Source organism: Clarias gariepinus, chromosome 7 (genome assembly GCF_024256425.1).
Source record: "Clarias gariepinus isolate MV-2021 ecotype Netherlands chromosome 7, CGAR_prim_01v2, whole genome shotgun sequence".
Taxonomy (NCBI): domain Eukaryota; kingdom Metazoa; phylum Chordata; class Actinopteri; order Siluriformes; family Clariidae; genus Clarias; species Clarias gariepinus.
Window position 1 is genome coordinate 20,385,117 of NC_071106.1, and position 15,801 is coordinate 20,400,917.

The 15,801-nt window shown below is 46.0% G+C and overlaps 1 protein-coding gene across 1 annotated transcript in view; it reads left to right on the forward strand.

The window, feature by feature from the left end:
- Positions 1-15,801, forward strand: part of LOC128527483 (hydrocephalus-inducing protein-like) — a 224,907-nt gene that overhangs the window by 50,324 nt on the left and 158,782 nt on the right. The gene's annotated exons all lie outside the window — the stretch shown is intronic.

Genomic DNA, 15,801 nt, shown 5'->3' on the forward strand with positions numbered 1-15,801 from the left:
AGCCTAAGCACACTAAGGGGTGCTTTTCACCAGCCCCATCAGTCAGGATGTAGGCGAGAAGCGGCTACATATGTTCTGAGTGTACTAGGGCAAAAGCCAGAGGTCAACTTTCTTGCAGAAGCTCCAGCACTGAAGCGGTTTGGCAATGAACTGGGTCTGCATGTTTCGCCATGTCCTAGAATGTAAATGATCCTGAGGGACAGAATTTGTCCTGTCCTCAAAGCAGAACCTAGTGCGTTAATCTTCTTAGCGGCGCGAGCTTAGTCTGCCCAGGCAATATTTACAAGACTGCCGTAGTGTCTGTGCTAGGACATGATAACCTCTTGACTGCTGGAGGGAGTATTTCAGGGCCAGAAATAGAGTCATTGTTTCGGGGCAATTGATGTGCCACACGAGAAGATGACCTCTCCAGCTCCCTTGGGCTGGGCGGCCATCTAAGGTCGCGCTCCGGCCCCTAAGGGAAAAACGTCTGCCGTTAGCAAGTTGCGATGACAGCACGGACCTAGAGTGGGACCCAGAGTCAAGGACGAGGGTCTGAACCACATAGAAAGGGTACTAAGCTCCCGGCGTGTAACCCTTGTTGCCTCCTTGAATGAAATCCCCCGGCACTAAGCCACCACTGAAACGACTGTGGGAGCGGTGACGTTACCACCTCGCCTAGATTATACTCCTTTAGAGTATGCTATAATGAATTTGGCGCGCGCAGGAGACAGCTGTGCCCACATTGCGCTTGGATTCCGCATGACACTTAACTTCAGACCTTGTGTAGGAAGGAAAATGCTTTGTGGCGTTATGGCTCCACCCTAAGAAGTGAGGTGAGCTAGGGCGACGTGTTGACGCCGACGGAGGGGTGGTGATGGTGGTAGCTGTTAGGTTTTCGGTGTCCTGAAACATGGCAGGAGGAACCCGCACACCTAACACTTTGTCCTGAGGATACTGGTTTTCCACAGTGCTTCAAGCTTAAGGAGACATAGCTGGCAGTAGCTTCCCCGCTGCCAGCCTCTCTAAAGGTGCACGAACTTTGACACCTCGGCTAGATGGGTTAAACGATTCACTGGAGACCGCTGCTCTCCGAAACACCAGTGGTGGCGGAGATTGAACTACGGCCTCCTAAGGTTGCTGATCCCCGCTGCGGCCTCTCTAAAATGTGCAGCTCTTAGTAGGTCAGTCTGGTATGCCTGCAAAGCCATTGTATGCAGGGCTGCACCAGGCTGACTCGCTGCCTGAAAAATCTTCTCCCACCAACGAAGATGTTAGTCTTCACGCTTGGTGGGGAGTGTGGATTTTTGATTTTTTTTGGATGAGCTCCCAGGAGAGAGATAGCCCGTGAGCATCTCTCTAATCTGGGACATCATCATAAAGGACCGCACTTCCATCCATGACATTGGAACAAATCAAATGTCAATAGCACAAAAACACATACGGATAAATACGGCTTATTCCATGAAAGAGTTAACTCATGGAGGTCGCCAGGAGGGGGACGGGCCATTATTGAGGCCCCTCCTCCTCCGGACACCCGACAGGCACCTGTCGGCTGACCTTGCGCGTTTGGGGGATTTATTTAATTTATTTATTTTTACGGCGAATCGGGGTGTACGCGTTAGACCGCGCATCACCACCTCTAACACCAACTAACACACTGGCTCATCACTAAAGGAGCGCTCTGGAGTGATAGTTTCCATCTCCGCGGAAGCGAGAGAGAAAGTTCTTCCCCCCTTCGCAAGAAGTGCCGAAGCGCGCTGGAGAAGGTAAAAGACTCATGATCCGGCGAGAGAGCGAGAGAAAAAGAAAAAACTGTCTCGTGCGCCTCCGCCAGATTTGCACGCCAGAAATGCGCTGCGGGTCGCGGTTCCGCTTTAAGACGGCAAACCCGAGCGCGCGGGACTTTAATAGGGAGAAAATCGCAATACTTACCTGCTCCCTGAAGCCCGAGGATAACGTGCTCTTCCCCCAAACACTCAAACAGAAAACGTGGAGATCGCCCTCAGCGAGATATTCTTCTACACAGAGGGACGGACTCGTGTCTAACTCTGCCATCTTTCTGGTGAGTATTAAGACACTTTCTATTTTCGCTTTCTGTTAAAAAATGCTTGCACACACGCACACACACAACATGGATCCTGCAGAGAAAATGATCTGAGGGTGTTTCTGGTTCATGCCTATTTATAACCTCCAGGTGCACCTCATCGGTTGACATCACCTGCCTGAGATTATACATGCCAAAATATTTGACGTGTTTGACACACACGTGCTTTACAACGGGTCACGAGGAATCGTTTCCCATAGCGCTGTCACGCAGCATTGAGTGTAGCTTTTGAAAGAGAACATCAGTATTATGACCAACTTCATTAAAGTGCCCCAATTATGCCATTTTAAAGGGGTCATCCAGACACATTTTTTATTAAATGTTAATATGATCTTTAGGGTCCTAATGAAAAGTTTGTAATATATTTAATTAAAAATTCTCAATGGTTGTGTAAAAAAACACTACTTTTAACTGGTAAAAACTAGCTCTGTTCTCAGCAACCTGTTTCCTTTACCATGTAACCATGTTCCTGTAAATGCTTATGATCTCTGCTGAGCCCGCCCCCCCCAGTTCTGTGGGGCGTGGCTTCACAACACACATGGGGTATAGCCACGGGAGTGTAGTCCAGTGCGGGCAATGCTTTGGACTGCATTACCCACAAAGCATTGCCCACAACACAGTGCGAGCAATGCTTTGTGGGTAATGCAGTCCAAACTGAAAAACGCTGGAATATAGAGCCTGAGCCTGTTTTCTTAAGTAGTTTTTGGTTTAATTTAAGTACGGAACCTACGCGAAAGTTTGTAATATCGCCTGACAATGCAGAAATTAAAAGAATGGACATGCATCGACTCGATTTGTCTTTCTCATTACTGCATGGGCATGAATTAACGCGCTGTTACGCTGCCGCGAGCAACAACAACAAAAGCGGAGAAACTTACTGAGAGAGATACAGACGCGATGTGTTTACTGATGTGTTTACATGACTTCTTAATCTTCAACAGACATCGTTATAAACCATCTAACGTTACAAAGGTAAGCATAATATAGTTTTCCGACTACGTACACAGTTTGCAACTAGACAATCACCTTAATGCATTGTTTATTATAAAAGTGTGATTAGGAATTATATAGAGACGGATGTATACAGAGAAAAAGCCATAACCATGTTCTATGAGAGTGTAAGTTAACTTACACTCCGCATTCATCGTGATTATTAAAAAGGCGATCTGCAAAGATTCATAGAAAAAGGAATTACACTCACCAAGCCTGGTGAAGATGAAGCAGAAACACGAAGCGTTAGTACAGATCCATTTTTAGCAGCAGCTTCATGGCAAAACCTGCTTTATATTGACCCGCGTTTATAAAGCAGTCTGGTAAAAAATGATTAGTGCAAACATGAACGCATTTAGGTAAATCGGCGGGGACGTTAGTTTCAAAAACAAAATTCAGCCACTGCGTCCTCAGCAGCTCAGATGTCGGTAGTGAATGACGACTGCTGTGTTCGCTATTACACCCAACAACTGTACACCACACTTGCTTAGGCGACATTTTGCTCCAGCGGTGAAAAACAATGGCAGACAGCTTCTTCTCACTCTGGGCGGGTCTTTGCTAAAACACCAGTGTCAATCAACTAGTGTAGGAGCGGCCTCTTTTGGTGTGGCGTCACACTGCAAGGCATTTGAGAATGGCCTGATTTCAGAAGGGGCATGTTATTGTAATAAATGAAAAGAAAACCACTGGGCAGCTCTTTATCATCGTAGAGTGGTTGTGTACGCACTCCCCTAACAGACAATTCAGTCCAAACAGCTTTAAAAAGTGCATGTAGGCCTGTATGACCCCATTAAAGGTTGCTAATATTGCTTAATGAGTCTCTTAAAACAGGTTTACATGTATGCAAGGTCAAAAAACACTTTAGTTTTCTTGAAAAATAGATTTCATTTTACCCCATTTCTAAATGATTCGTAAACTACTCGTGTGAAGCAGTTAGGGTTAGGGTTAAAAGATTTAGTCTGTCTTAACCCCTCCTTTCCGTGAGCCCTCACTGCTGTGATTGGTCAGATGGTGCGGCCGGCTATGATTGGTCTACCGCTACAGCGTGTGTCGGAAAACGAAATGCCCATAACTGAACGATGACTCTGGAGACCTGTCAATACATAGAAAAGTTAGTGTCGGTTTTACCGTGTAACGACCAGCTAATTTTATATTAACTGTGCTACAACAATCGAGAGGTCTTTTATCTTTGTGTCGGTGTTGCGTTAAAGGGCCGCGAGCAAAAAGGACCAACACAAACAAGTAGATAAAGCAAACGTGTATTATACAAAACTAAATAAAGTAAACGAAAAAGGTGCACCACAACCAAAGATATAAACAATATTTACAAACTACATATAATAAACTGTATGTGTGCGTGAACGCCAGTAAGTGGAAAATGTCCGAAGTCCGTGTTTATTGTATGTGTGTACATACCAAAAAAGAGCAAAAAGGACAAACACAAACAAGTTAATGAAAAAGGTGCACCACAACCAAACAAAGATATAAACAATATTTACAAACTATATATAATAAAAGGAATGTGTATGTGTGCGAGTGAATATGTCCAGTCAAAGATAATCCGTTTAAAAAATCTTTGAAAGAAAATGATCCACAGCAATCTCTCCTTCTCTCGTCCAAACAAATACCAGCTGGTCCACATTAATACCCCCCCCCCCTTCCCGGCTGTTCCTTTGAAGCCATGTTTACGTCGCGAACAACTTGCCCGCCATCTTAAAACACTTTGTAATATAAAAAAAACAATAAAAAACGGAGCACACAAAATCCTCGCGCATGCGCACTTCATGTGTGCGGATGCATTTTTTCCCTCGTAAAAGCTACGGCAAGCCCCGAGGGAAAAATGCATCCGCACACGTGAAGTGCGCATGGGCCTTGCCACTTTGCGAGTGTTTAGTTCAGTTTTGGTGAATGGTGGAGAATAAACAGTTAAAAAGGATTTCGTGTGCTCTTGTTTTTTATAGTTTTTTTTTATATAACAAAGTGTTTAAGCGAACCCGGCAAGAATGCTCGGTCGCATTAACAAGAGTGTGGTAACGTTAATTGTAACATGGCGGGCAAGTTTTTTGTGACGTAGAACGTGGGTGGGCAAGTTGTTTGCAACGTAGAACGTGGATGGGCAAGTTGTTCACGACGTAGAACGTGAGCAGACATTATGCAAATATTTTACTGTGTGCATATTTACTGAGTGACGTAACAGAGTAAAAATAGATTTGCTAATGACTTGTTTAGGCGAATGTGAGCCGACTTTTTTTTAATAGACAAAATGTCATGACCCGCCAAGTCACAGCCCTGTCATGAATCACCTGCACACTCCAGTTTCATGATCCATCCCACTGCTTTCTTTTCACCGCCTCATTCTCCACTCTGCACACCTGTACTCAATCTATAATCACCTCTCCTTCCTACTTAACTTTAACTCAAACTACACTTCCTCGGCAGATTATTGTGCACTCACCATGTCCAATATTCCAGCGTTCTGTCTCTTCTTGCCTTCTTGTTTCCGACCTCGCTTTGTTTCAATGACCACGTCTTCACCTCACGTCACGGATCATTCGCCATCTTGGACTCTCCCGGTACTGACCTTTGGAACTGTTTCTCGACCACGAGGCTGGATTATGGACCTTTTCCCTGCCCTCCGGCTTCGACCTCTGTCTGTTTCTCGACCACAAGTAATTCCCATGCGTCTGCTTCATCTGCGAGCCAGCCCGACCTCAATTCACACACGCCGGCTCTATACACGGAGCTCATTCACCACACACCGGCGCTCCGCTTCCACATCCAGTACAAGCTTAAAGTGCACGCGTCAGCACAAGCAGGTTCCCAATCTAACGGTCACGTCTGTCTTGTGCACGGATTTAAGCCTGTCTTGCCATAACAAGTCCACTTCCTGCTCCTCATCTGCACTTGGGTCTACCATGGCAACTACGAACCGTGACAGTATAATCTGGCCAAATATGGACCCAGCAGAGATTACTCACCTGGAGGGGGCATTAAAGAGTCAAGAAACTCTCTTGGATACTCACCAGCAGGAAATTCAACAGATAACGAACACTCTCCAAACTCTCACAGAGACCCTGACGTTACTCACCAACCAAGTGCAGCAAACGCACCCGTCCTCAGCACAGGTTCCCTGCTGTTTGACCCTCAAAGCTTTCGCTGATGAAATGAGGAGAGTTTTCGACCGTTCATTTTTGGGACACCAGGCAGCGAACCAAATACTCCAGCTACGCCAGGGGGCCCGCTCCGTCTCTGACTATGCCATTGATTTTCGTACTTTGGCTCCCTCTAGTGGCTGGAGTGAGCAGGCACTCTTTGATGCATTTTTTCATGGACTTTCCGATTTAATCAAGGATGAGCTCGCAGCCCGTGAGCTTCCATCAGATCTGCAGGGGCTATCTGACCTAGCGACCCGTATTGACGCCCATAAACGGACCCGGCAAGAGGAACATTATCAAACTCCTAAGCCATACACTGCGGCCACCACCTCAGACACACCGAATTCATCTCCTGAACTAATGCAGGTTGCCCGCGCACGCATCTCGCCAAAGGAACGGCAACGGCGAAGGGATGACGGGGCCTGTTTTTACTGCAGAAGGATTGGCCATGCCGTATGTAACTGCCCATTAAAGGGCCAGAACCCCCCGGTTATGCTGGGGACCATAGGGAACTCCAGGTTTACCTCTTTCTCAGATAAACGATCATGCTTTGCTGTTACACTAACCCAAAAAGAGCAGTCTCATATTACATATGCCCTGGTGGACTCTGGAGCCGACCAAAACCTAATGTCCTCAGCCACGGCCTCTCAATTGGAGATTCCGCTTGTACGAGTCAGTCAACCGTTCAATGTTCAGGCACTCGATGGAAGCAAACTTTCTCAGATCACTCACCGCACTTCCCCCGTTACGCTATGCTTCTCTGGCAAACATACAGAAACCATCACCTTCCTCATCCTGAGAAATGCACACGCCCCAATCATTTTGGGGCTGCCATGGTTAAGGATACATAACCCCCACATCGATTAGGTAAGAATGAGCATTCTCGATTGGCACTCAACTTGCCACTCTTCGTGTCTACGCTCCGCGGCCATAACCCAGACATAGCCACAGGAGGAGATCCCCAGTTTATCCAAGGTCCCGGTAGATTACCTAGATCTTCAGCAAGTCACGGGCTGTCTCACTACCACCTCACCGACCCTACGACTGTCCTTTTTCTTTCCTTCCAGGCACCACCCCACCCAAAGGACGACTCTACTCCCTCTCTCGCCGTGAAAGAGAGGCCATGGAACAATATATTACCGAATCGCTTGCGGCAGGGATCATCCGCCCCTCGTCCTCCCCTGCTGGTGCGGGATTTTTTTTGTGGAAAAGAAAGACAAGTCCCTCAGACCCTGCATCGATTACAGAGGATTGAACGAAATCACCATTAAAAACCGCTATCCACTTCCCTTAATGTCTACTGCCTTTGAGCTGCTCCAGGATGCCCGCATTTTCACCAAGCTAGACCTGAGAAATGCTTACCACGTGGTCAAAATAAGGGAAGGTGATGAGTGGAAGACCGCCTTTAACACCCCTACTGGTCACTATGAATACCTGGTGGTTCCATTCGATTTAACCAACGCACCAGCAGTTTTCCAGGCACTCATTAATGATGTCCTCAGAGACTTCCTCAACATCTTTGTGTTTGCATATCTTAATGATATCTTGGTCTTTTCTCGTTCACTAAGGGAACACAAGATCTACGTACATCAGGTTCTACAACAGTTATTGGAAAACAAACCTTATGTCAAGGCTGAAAAATGCGAGTTTCACGTTGACTCCACCTCCTTCCTGGGATTCTCTATCTCACCTGCGGGCATTCAAACGGACCGGACCAAGGTCAAGGTAGTCACAGACTGGCCAGTAACATCTTGTAGATGAGAGTTTCAACGCTTTCTGGGGTTCGCCAAATTTTATCGCCGTTTCATTAGGAGTTACAGCACGGTGGCGGCCCCGCTCACAACACTCACCTCCACTAAAACCCCATTTAAATGGAATCCCCTGGCAGAGAAAGCCCTAGCTGAACTTAAGCACGTTTTACCACGGCACCCATACTTACTTTCCCAGACCCCTCCCTTCAATTCGTTGTCGAAGTTGACGCTTCTGAGACGGGAGTCGGGCCGTTCTTTCTCAGAGGTCACCCAAGGATAACAAACTTCACCCCTGCTCCTTCTTTTTCCGTCGACTCACGGCCCCGGAGCGCAACTATGACATCGGAGACCGTGAATTACTGGCAATCAAGCTCGCCCTTCAGGAATGGAGACACTGGTCTGGAGGGGGCGGAACACCCGTTTTTAGTCTGGACTGACCACAAGAACCTTGAATACTTAAGATCAGCCAAAAGACTCAACTCACGGCAAGCACGCTGGTCATTGTTCTTCTCACGCTTCCACTTTACGCTGTCCTATCGTCCAGGTTCCAAGAATGTCAAGCCCGATGCCCTCTCCCGGCAGTTCTCCACTCCTCAGGATGCACCCTCAATAGAGACCATCCTTCCACCTCACTGTCTTGTGGCCACTACACGACTGGAAGTGGAGAACGCAGTCCTTCAGTCCCTTGAACAAGAGCCGGGCCCAAGCAATGTCCCACCTGGGCTACTTTTCGTACCAGCACATCTACGCCCCCAAGTTTTGGATTGGGCACACTGCTCCAGACTAGCCTGCCACCCAGGGGTGACCCGTACCCGGTTTTTGACGCAACAACGCTTTTGGTGGCCCACTATCAAGGAAGACGTCGGAAACTTTGTGGCATCCTGCGATACATGTTCCAGAAATAAGACTACACATCGGTCCCCCGAGGGTCTCCTAAGACCGCTCCAGATTCCCCACCGCCCCTGGTCTCACATCTCCGTTGACTTTGTTACCGGATTACCATCTTTAGACAACAACACCTGTATTTTAACCGTGGTCGACTGGTTCTCAAAGTCTGTCCACTTCATTCCATTACCCAAGCTTCCCTCTGCCAAGGAGACAGCTGAACTTCTAATTACTCATGTCTTTCGACTTCACGGACTGCCTACAGACATCGTCTCAGACAGAGGCCCTCAGTTCTCAGCACAATTTTGGAAGGCCTTCTGTGGTCTTATCGGGGCCACACCTAGTCTCTCGTCTGGCTTTCACCCTGAAAGCAACGGTCACACTGAGCGGATGAACCAGGAACTCGAGAAATCACTGAGGTGCATGGCGTCTCACGACACTTCTTCTTGGAGCTGATTTCTACCATGGATCGAGTATGCTCATAACTCGCTCTTGACCTCCGCCACTGGAATGTCCCCTTTCCAGTGTTGTCTCGGTTACCAACCACCACTGTTCCCCTCCCAGGAGGAAGAAGCTGCGGTCCCCTCAGCTCAAGCCTTTGTTCGCCGCTGCAAAAGGACATGGCAACGTGCTCATACCCGACTACAACATTCGGTCAGCATCTTCCAGCACAAAGCTAACAGGCATTGTTTAGCTGCTCCCAGGTACCACATCGGCCAAAGGGTCATGCTCTCTGCTCGCGATCTTCCACTCAACACAACTTCCAAGAAGCTCTCACCAAGGTTCATCGGCCCATTCACCATCACCCTCATCATCAACCCATGTTCCGTCAGACTGGCCCTGCCATTGTCCATGCGCCGAATTAATCCCACCTTCCACGTCCCCCAGATTCGTGGGTTGGCTGCGTGTCCCTTAGCTCCACCCTCCCATCCCCCTCCACCACCCAGACTCATAGATGGGGGGGAAGGGCTTTACAGTTCGCCGGCTTCTTAAGTCTCGCGGACGCGGACGCGGTCTTCAGTACTTGGTGGACTGGGAGGGCTATGGCCCTGAAGAAAGAAGTTGGGTACCAGCCAGATTTATACTTGACCGATCTCTGATTACTGAGTTCCACAGACTTCACCCCGAGGCGCCTGCTAGAACGCCTGGAGGCGTTCATAGAAGGGGGGGGGTACTGTCATGACCCGCCAAGTCACAGCCCTGTCATGAATCACCTGCACACTCCAGTTTCATGATCCATCCCACTGCTTTCTTTTCACCACCTCATTCTCCACTCTGCACACCTGTACTCAATCTATAATCACCTCTCCTCCCTACTTAACTCGTACTCAAACTACACTTCCTCGCCAGATTATTGTGCACTCACCATGTCCAATATTCCAGCGTTCTGTCTTGCCTTCTCGTTTCTGACTTCGCTTCGTTTCAATGACCACGTCTTCGCCTCACGTCACGGATCATTCGCCATCTCTTTGCTCTCTCCTTTTCTGCTCTCTCCTCTCTCTCTCTCTCTCCCTCTCTCCCTTTTCCTCTACCTATCTCTCTGTCGAGCTATACATGTCGCTCTTGAGCTGCCAGTGATCCAGACCCCCTCTGCCCGCTGGACCTCTCTAACTCATCCTGGAGTCCTGCTTCTGGTCGGAGATCTCATCACATGGATGCCCCCGTGTGGTCTGCCTGGAATGCGTGTGGTGACTGGGGTTGGTTCCACTTTTCCATGAAGGTGGTCCTGTCCTCGACTGATGCAGACAGCTGTTCTCTGAGGACCTGTGACTTCAGTCGCTCAATAGTTCAGGACTGAAATTTTTCACAGTCTACCTGAGCCTCCAGGAACAAACTGAACTTTATTCTTACACATCTCCTCTTATACTGAACTTCCAGTCTCGCATATTATTATGCACATCAATCCCTGCTATCTGTTTCACCCAGATGAGGATGGGTTCCCTGTTAAGTCTGGTTCCTCTCAAGGTTTCTTCCTATTACCATCTCAGGGAGTTTTTCCTTGCCACTGTCGCCGTCGTCCTAGGCTTGCTCATCAGGGACAATCATATAATTTTGATTCATACACATTCACATTTCATACAAACTTAATTCTTTTGATTGTGTAAAGCTGCTTTGTGATGATGTAAATCGTTTAAAGTGCTATACAAATAAAATTGAATTGAATTGAATTGAATCTCCGACTCTCCCGGTACTGACCTTTGGAACTGTTTCTCGACCATGAGGCTGGATTATGGACCTTTCCCCTGCCCTCCGGCTTCAACCTCTGTCTGTTTCTCAACCACAAGTAATTCCCATGCGTCTGCGTCATCTGCTAGCCAGCCCGACCTCAATTCACACACGCCGGCTCTCTACACGGCTCATTCACCTCGCGCCGGCGCTCCGCTTCCGCATTCTATGCGAGCTCAAGTTACACACGCCGGCTCTCTACATGGAGGTCATTCACCTCACGGCAGCGCCTTGCTTCCACATCCAGTACAAGCGTCAGCACAAGCAGGTTCCCAATCTAACAGTCACGTCTGTCTTGTGCACAGATTTAAGCCTGTCTTGCCATAACAAGTCTAAAAGCACCACTTCCTGCTCCTCATCTGCACTTGGGTCTACCACGGCAACTACAAACCGTGACACAAAAACTTCATTTATCGTGCACTGTCAGCATCACAGATAGTGCAGATAGTTTATGTTCACATACAGCTACATGACACACTGCATGAAAGAAATTTTTTTAAAAGCACTTTAAGTTGTGCAGTGTGTGAACAAACAAATGACAAAAATTGATTGATTAGCATCCTGCTCAACAGTTTTAATCTAACAGCAGCACAGATGTGATCTTTACATTTGTTGTGGTGTTTTGTTGCTCTGTACAAATATATAAATTGTTATTTCTTGAAGTATTAAGTGACTGCAGTCACAAGCCATCAGAGAACAGCTGCATTACCTAAGTCTTCATGGTCAAGTAAAACCGTCCCCAGTTCCCACACATCTCAAGCAGACCACATGTCGCCTCCATGGGACAAGATCTCCAACCAGAAGTGGGGAGTCAGACAGGTGCAGAGTGCAAGCAGAGACTTTGGAAGGACTAACCAAAAGGGAGAGCCAAAAGAAACCGACATGAGGGCTTCTTGTGAAGTAAAGCTACCAATCACTTCACCGTCAACAAACCTGAGTGATCAATGACAGTGGGGAAAGACAACATCTAAACACACCAGATCTCCATAATACTCTACATTAATGCGTACCCCAGATCTGCATCTTTAACACAACACAAATCCATTCACAAAACTCTTAAAGGCCTAATATATAGGTCTTAAACCTGAGACTGTGTTTGAGCCCCAGATATTAATTGTAAGGCTATTTCATAACAACAACAGCTCTGCCCCCTGTTTTAGTTTTCATAATACAAGTGTTTTAATTAAACTAAAATTTTAAATTCAAAATGGTTAATGCAGGGGTTGCTTTACAGATACATGAGGCTAAGAAGGGTCATTATATTTAGGAAAAGGAGAAGAAAGGGTTTAAGGAGGGAGGACAAAAAAAGGGTAGGAAAGTTGTCAGGGTGTACATGTACGTGTTTGGAGGCAGTTCACAACTGGCATCCGGGCACGGGACTGGCAAGCGATGGCGGCGGGCAGAGTGGGCCCACGTTGGCAGCAGTTTTCTCCCCTAATTTAGTCATACCCAATTCCTCCCTGTCACTAGGGGGCTACCCTTGCCTGGGAGGGCTGAAAACTTTCACGTGTTTCCTCCGAACCGCGTGACGACCGCATCTTTTCGAACTGCTTGCTCACGCACCATTAGGGGCGGAGTAACACACTTAGAGGAAAGCGCTAGCCGCTCCTTCCACGTGCGCGAGCTCACAGACGCCCCTGATTGGCTGTAGAGCCGTAATTATTGTGGGAGCGCGAGTACTTCTCATCCCTCCCCCCTGAGAGACCCCGGGCCAATCAGCTCTCTCTAGACCTCCGGCTGTGAGAGGAAAACAGTATTACCCGGGGTTCGAACCAGCGATCTCCGGATGATAGGGCGAGCACTGCGCCACTCAGAGGCCCACTGTCTTGGCCAACCAGCCATTCCCAGCTCTTCTTTTGGTGAAGCCTCAGACGGGAGTTCCTTGTAACGTCCAGTGGCTGGGGTTGCTTTTCCGGCTTTGAACCGGGGGCCTTAACATGGAGCACAGCTGCGTTTTTTTTATTCTTTGGTGGCAGTTTTTCAAAGGCTGGCTCTATGCGAGAGTGTGAGTGCCGCGGGAGCTTGTGCAGTTTTTTCACGACTGTCCTTCATACAGAGATCAAACAGCTGATTTCTGTGCAGTGGCCTTTGAAGTCCCTGGGGCGCATTACATTACCACTTGCACACCTGCAGGAGGGGAGGCCGGCTACATAATTCAATTCAAATCAATTCTACTTAATTGGTAAAGCGATTTTAACAAATGACGCAATGCAGCTTTATACAATCAAAATAAATTATGAAAGTTTATATGAAATGTAAATTTGTATAATTCAAAATGATTAGATAGTCCCTGATGAGTAAGCCGAGGGCGACAGTGGCAAGGAACAACTCCCGGAAATGGCTAAAGGAAGAAACCTTGAGAGGAACCAGACTCAACAGGGAACCCATCCTCCTTCCTCATTTGGGTGATAGTGGATAGCAGAGATTGATCTACAGGCATACTGTGTGTTAGGTTATACTGTGTGGAAGTTCAATATAACAGTTTATGTCTTATGTGAATTATATGAATATGAAGTTCAGTTCATTACTGGAGGCTTAGGTAGACTGTAGGCAATTCCAGTCCTAAACCATTGAGCGACAGCAGCTCTCAGATTCCAAGACTGTCTTTATGGTAAAGTGGAAACATCCCTAGTCACCACAGGACATAAGAAATAATGAAAACTCAAATTATTCATTTCACAGCCCAAAAAATAAATACATAAAAATAATTAATACAAAATATAAAGTAAAAATAAAACAAATTAACCTGCACTTTACCTTTAAAAAAGTAAAAAAAAAATCCCAACAGATAAGTCTTTTTGTTTATGCCCGCAGGCGCTGTGTGTGTGTTTGTGTATGTGTGTGTGTGTGTGCGCACACACACAAACATAAATGGAAAGACTGTTTTATCAGAAGAAATAGCAAAAAAACATCGCTAATGACACTTGCGTAAGCACATAATAACGGAAACAAAACAAAACAAAACAATGAACCTGCACACATTACCTTTGAAAAAAATCGTGCCAGAGCAGACTTTCTGTGTAGAGCAGAGAGTGTGCGTCTGTATGTGTGTGGGAAGCCAGGATGAGAAGGGGGTGGGAGGGGATCTGTAAAGGCGAGAGTGTGTGTGTGTGTGTGTGAAGGAGCTCGGTGTCAAATTACGTGCACGCCACACATAATGACTAACGATAGGCTGATACAAAGGTGAGAGAAAAAATGGATCTTTACCCTCTAATGAGACTTCCTTTTTGCTTTATACGTGTGTTATAAGAAACACGCGCGCTGTATGGTGTGTGCGATGGTCACAGTGTTATAGTAAATAGAACAGGCCTGCACGGATGTTGATTATACCAGTGAGAGATGCGCACTAAGACCCAGCAGGGGAGACGATTACCCACAATTCCGCAGCGCAAGAGAAAGAAAAAATGCTGGCTCAGTCGTGATCACGTGACGCTCGGCGTCAAAACAAGAAGCGCATGCGTGATACATGGTACTCGTAAAACTTTGACTTGGTCGTTTTTCAAGTCAAAATTTATCAAAAGTCTTTGCTTGTCCTGCGGAACACTCGCAGTTACTCGTTACTCGCAGTCCAAGGTTCCACTGCACTCAAAAAAATAACTTGTTGAATGAATGTAATTAAATTATGGAAAGAATTTCCACCTGATTTAATGGCTTTCTTTCAACATTAAGCAATTTTGTTGGCCCAACTTAATGTTCTTAGGTTCAGTCAAATTAATTTTATTAGGTTCATTTAACTTATTTACTACAGCTGCGTCCAACATAATTTAATACTGTTAACATAAATGAATAGCGTTGGTACAACACATTTTTCAGTTGTAAATTAAGTTGATCTAATTCAAGTAAATTTAAATTTCAAGCCCTGGTCAACAGAATTCTGTGAAGGAAGGAAGGAAGCATAAGACAAACGGGATAAAACTGAGATTTTTATTTTACACCAGCAGCAACTTACAAATGAGGTCTCAATTTGAAAAGATGTACAAAACATAAAACACCACAAATAAGTATTAATTATAGAAAAAAAATTAACATCAACAGAAGCGTTTTGTACTTTATAACTGTCCGTTATGACTTTTAAATATGACCGTTAGAGATGGTTGGTCAGGAAACTCCTGAAGTCAGATGCAGACAGGACACTTTTACTCACAAACTCCTGTGGAAAAATACAGAGATAGATTCAATTAAAATTCATGATACTTAATTTATCAAATAAACAATATTTATACTTTCTTCCTCTCGCTTCACAACTCATGAGAACAGACCGAAACCAGAACCGAACCACAGATTAAGCACGCGCATATAACCGTCGGTATTTTAAGTGTGATTAAAAATACAAGAAATAGCTTAAACCAAAATAACGTGACTAAACATCGCTAAACAGCAGGTGACATTTATGTACCGTATTTCGTTTCTATTTAGAAAGATGGGAATTAATTCCTGCTTACCTTTTCCACATGCCCGCCAAACGTTTGTCTTCTCAACACGCTGTGTTCTCTTCTCGCGATATTTCCGGTTTTGCTATTTCCGGTTTTCATAGTGACAAGATCTCTTTGGTTTATCGCAACATGATTAAATCTAATACATGTTAAGTTGTTGAATTTCATGTAAATACAACATAATTTATTCATGTTCATCTTGGAAACATGAAATTATTATGTACAAAACACATATTACATTTTAGTACATGTAACAGGTAGCCATGTTCATTTTT